We start from the raw sequence: 5,525 nt of genomic DNA, 5'->3' as shown, positions 1-5,525 counted from the left end.
TCATTCAAGTTGAGTATTCACACTTGATCCAAATGGACTTTTCAAGGTTGTAATGTAGGCCAAGGTGAAGGGTCATAAAAAAATGGATATAATAGGCTCAAAACATATATTAAAAAGGTTCAAGACCAAAGGATCATTTGATGCAGCTTGGCATTTTGCCCCACATCATTTCACTGCTTTTTTCTTTTTTCACACAAAAGATTCTCATTACTTTGCCCCAAGTCATGTGTGGTATTTTTTCTTTTTTTTTATTTTTTTTATTTTTTTTATTTTTGAGACCTTTTGTGAAATTTTTTTCAAAAATTGCCCCCCAGTGTAGAGGGTGATCCTTGGTTGGGGTTTCTCCGAAAAAGAAATCATAATAGGCTCAAAGGGGTAGCAATAAATGGTTTTTCAAATGGTAAAAGAAAGATGGCCATTTTTCATCTCAATTGTGAATACCTTTCTTGAACATCATCTATTGAACAAAGCTCATGAACTTGTATAAAAGATTGCACATCTTCAAGACATATCTATTTCACCTTCAGTAACAGCTTACTTTTTGCTCAAATCATCTCCTCACATCGACGTGGATGAGTTCTCAAAATTAAATCCCAGAATTATTGTTATCATTGTCTAAATATTCATCATCTGAACTCTAAGAAAGGGAGTATAAAGTTATGAAAGGTAACAAAGCATGGAGTAATGGTCAAGTGAAAGAGAAAAATGTAATGAAATGCATTGACTTGCCTTTATTAAAATGATAACAAGTGAAGTCATATTGCAAAAAAAAATCTAACATTGTTTGAAAAGAAATCCCAAAATGACAGAAGAAACCTTCAACCAGCCTTATCTCCATTGAAATCTTGCCCCTCAATTCATTGTGAATCTCCGGATCCTTTCTGTTCTTGACTTTCGCTCAGTACACTAACATTAGGTGCTATTGCTTTTCCTTGATCAAAACTTACCATTTCATCATTGATCAACCGTTGCACCTTATACTTTAAAGCAGTGCAATTTTTAGTAGAATGGCCAGTAATTCCATAATGATAGTCACAACGGGCTGTAGGATCATACCACTTTGGATAGGGTGGTTTAAGTGGTTCCACATGGCTGGGGGCAATCAAGTGGCTATTATAAAGTTCTCGATATAACTCTGTATAAGTCATAGGGATTGGATCAAATACAGGTTTTTCTCGAGTAGTCCGTTGTTCTCGTGAGCCACTTGCTGGTTTAGTAGGACGAATTTGGGTTCTTACAGGAGCTTGAATGTTAAGGCGGTAAGTGGATGAATAAGATGGTTGTGGGGCTAGCTGGTATGGGTAGGATGATGTATTATTCACAGCAGGATAGTATGGAGAGTAACCTTGGGATGGATAGGGTTGATAACCCCTGAATTATTGTCTATCAAAGCTCACAGCTTGAGCTTCAGCTTCTTTCTTTTCTGATGTCTTCTTAGTTTCTCCTCTTCTCAACTTGCCATTTTTTATGGCACTTTCAATAATTTCTCCAGAGATTACCATGTCAGCAAAATTCTTTGTTGCATTTCCTATCATCTTTTCATAATAGGGAGGCTTTAAAGTGCTAACAAACAGCACTGTGGTCTCTTTCTTTGTCAGTGGAGGTTGTACCTGTGAAGTTATATCCCTCCATCTCTGGGCGTATTCTTTAAAAGACTCATTTGACTTTTTCTCCAGATTTTGCAAAGATAAACGATCAGGGGCCAAATCGATGATGTGTCGATATTGGCTGATGAAGTCATGAGCCATATCGCTCCAGGAGCGAATGTGTGTTTTATCCAACTGAACATACCACCTGGCAGCAGAACCAGTAAGACTATCCTGGAAGACATGCATCAAGAGTTTTTCATCATGTGCATGAGCTTCCATCTTCCTGTAATACATGGTGATGTGGGTTTTAGGGCACTTTGTACCGTCATATTTTTCAAATTTCGGTACTTTGAACTTATAGGGGATTACCACATCAGGAACTAGGCAGAGCCCAGCAGCATCAACTGACCCATAACAGCTAAATCCTTCCACAGCCCGTAGCCTCTGCTCTAGCATGCTAATTTTAGAGCTTTCCTCAGCTTCCACCCTTATCTTTTCCTTCTCCTTCTCTTCTAGATCAGGAATTGGTTCTGCTGCCTTTTCAGTGAAGACAGGATTTATATAGCTATTATACTGCCCTAGGTTGAAAGCTGATGGCATTCCAGGACATGTTGGATATGCAAAATGTTGTGGTGGGACCTCTTGGGCAGACTGGGCTTGAGGTGGGCCAAAACCTGGAGGGTACAATGGGTCAGCCACTTCTTGCTGGCTTGTACTTCCTTCAGCTCCTTTTCCTTTATTCATATTATTGAGAGCCTCCAGAATTTTGCTAAGTTCATTTTCAATCTTTTCCTGAGCTTTTTCTAGCTTTTCAAATCTATGAGAACTTTTCTCCTCCATTTGCCTTGCTCTGGATCTTGTGTTGTATGGATGAGCAAGGTTTTTGCTAGATGGAGCTATCCTCGGACCTTGAGTACCATACTTATGATTAGAAATGTTATGCTGTACCTTATGTATGATGCTTTGATACACAAATGAAATGTACATTTTTTGAATGAAATCTAGTATGAAATGAATGCAAATGATTGTGTTGAAACATGATCATGAAAAGAATACAAATGCATACAATCAGACAAACAACATAGTTAGTTCCGTGGATGAAACGTAAGTGATGTTGATGCATAATGTTACATATGATAAAAATAATACACAAAGTTAAGCAATCAAAATGATTAGATAAACACCTTTTTTTTGTGTCTTAATTTTAGGGTATATCTATCATTGGGTAGAAAGAGCTCTATCTTAGGTGTAGGTACTCTTAAAGTTCACTACATGCGGTTTTAAGGTCAGAGTCTAAAGGTCCTCAAATTGTTCCTTACATCCCTGTCCATCACAGACTAGTAAGGCACCCTAATCCTCACCCATTACAGGCTACAAGCGGAAAAGGTTCCATTTGAGTGGGAGTATTTCGCTAGCCACTGCGGATGCATTAGACCTCACGAAAGCAATAGGTACTTTACTCCCTCCTAGAGGAACGGAGCTCGGGTATAGAGCTCATGTTATGCACATGCATATGAATGACATAATTAACAAGGTAACTAAAACATGAATGAATAACAACACATATATACAACAAGGTTCAATTTCATTTGGCTTTTGGATAACACAAATTATTTGCTGGCCTGACTCTCAAGGTCCCCAGCGGAGTCGCCAAGCTGTCGTAACATCTAGATCCGGAGATCTATCGCTAGACATTGACTTTTAGGGAGTCGCCACCAATCTTTTTTATCTAGGTGCGATTGGCCACCTAAAGAATCTGTCCTTTCAGGGAACACCTAAGTTTAAGGGTCCCTAAAAGAATAGGTTCAGGTCTGCTAACCAGAACAGGATTCGGGAGTTCGGTTACGTGTGAGGAAGGTTATAGCACCCTCACAACGCCCATCAAAAGATGGTACCAGCATAATTTTGTGTTATCCAATAAGCCTTAAAATTTTACCAAGTAATTAGTTATTGGAAATTATTCTCAATTGACTCTAATACTTTTAGCAAAAAATTGAGAAAATTCCCTCACCTCAAGAGTATGCAAGAAAAACTACTGTTTCACTTACAGAGGCTCCGTCGTCGGATTATTTAAAAGAAAAAAAACAAAATCAAAATTAAGATAGAAAGGAAGGAAAGAATGATTTTTTTTTGTAGGAAAAATTGATACTTTCAACTTTTCCCCAAAAATATTTTTTTGAAAATTTTGATTTTCAAGGAAAATTGATACTTTCAACTTTGCCCCAAAAAATATTTTTTTGAAATTTTGATTTTGAAGGAAATTGATACTTTCAACTTTTCCCTAAAAATATTTTTTTTTTGAAATTTATTTCTGAGGAAAATTGATACTTTCAACTCTTCCCCAAAAATATTTTTTGAAAATTTATTTCTAAAGAAAATTGATACTTTCAACTTTTCCCTAAAAATATTTTTTTTGGAAATTTATTTTTCTTTTAAGAAAAATTGATACTTTCAACTTTTCCCTAAAATATTTTTTGGAAATTTATTTTTAAGGAAAATTGATACTTTCAACTTTTCCCTAAAAATATTTTTTTTTGGAATTTTTTATTTTTATTTAAAGAAAATAAAAAATAAATAAAAAGAATATTACATAAACCTAATCTAATAAATAAAAAATAAAATAAACAAATAAACAAAGAAAAAAAAAAAAAACCTGGAGCGGCTCGGATCGCAGCTCGGCTCGGCTCGGCTCAAGGAAGAGAAAACGGCTCGGGGGGAGCGACTTGGCGGCTTGGCTCGGCTTGCCTCGGCTCGGAGGGGGCTGGCACGCGCGGGTCAGAAAGCGGGTCGACGCCCGGGTCGGGTCGGGTTCGGCAAAATGCGCGGATCCCCTGGTTAACTTAAAGCCCAAAACGACGTCGTTTTGGGAGGGTATAAAAGGCACCTTCCTCCATTTTTGGGCAGAACGATCCTCCCCCTCTCTCTCTCTTTTTCCTTTTTCTCTCCCTTCTCTCTAGAAACTGAAGAACACCGGTGTCGGATTCTGGAAATTTTCGTCGAAATCTGGAAATTTCATCGAAAGTTGGCCGGAAGATCGCTAGTTTCTGGGATTCTTCGCCGGAAATTGGGCTGATCGTCGGAAACTTCAATGTTCGCCGGAATTGTTGCCAGAAAATTCAAATTTCGCAGGAATTTTCGCCGGAATCTGGAAATTTCCAGAAAAATTTTTCGTCAAAAATCTCTAAAAAATTTTTTCTCACTCCCAGAACACTCTTAAACTTTTCCTAGCTTTCTATACGCTTCCTTTTCTCTCAAATCAGTAGCTTTGCTTACTTTTTTCTGTGTGTCTTGCATTCTGTTCCAGAGTCCCTTTTATAGGGATTGATCAGGAGTTCCTGATCAATCCCAATTCCTCATTGGATGGGAATTCAATCTTTAAATCCCACTGGACTCTTCTGATTGAATTCTCATTTCCAATGGGATTCTTCAGCCTTCAATCTTAGCCTTCCAAAATCAAAATCAAATAAAATAAAAAACTAGATAATTAGAGAAGATAAATCAGCAGATATTATAGGATAAATAATAATAAAAAAATATATCAGATATATAATTAGATAAGTAAAAATACAAAAATGAATAAAATAAAAAAGATAAAAAATATATATATATACATAAATAATAAAATACACATAAATATTAACAATAAATAAATAAATAAATATATACATATATTAATACATAATAATAATAATAAATAATACAATACATAAAATACAAAAGAAGAAGAAAAGAAAAAAAAAATACAAGATAAAATTGAATTGGGCTTACCCATTTGGGCCAGGCCCAATTGATCTGGGTCGGACCCAATTGGGTGTCTACAATCATAATTGTGGTGCTAAAAGTTCAAGGATAGCTCTACCAAGTAACCTCACCCACCGATATAACACAAGAGCCAGAGCTAGACAAATGAAGTAAAAAAACTTTCATCGATTTGAA

Source organism: Durio zibethinus, chromosome 22, assembly GCF_047325235.1.
Source record: "Durio zibethinus cultivar Kanyao isolate XHJ-2024 chromosome 22, ASM4732523v1, whole genome shotgun sequence".
Classification (NCBI taxonomy): Eukaryota; Viridiplantae; Streptophyta; class Magnoliopsida; order Malvales; family Malvaceae; genus Durio; species Durio zibethinus.
The sequence above is the reverse complement of the archived record's forward strand: the minus strand, read 5'-3'. Positions refer to the sequence as shown.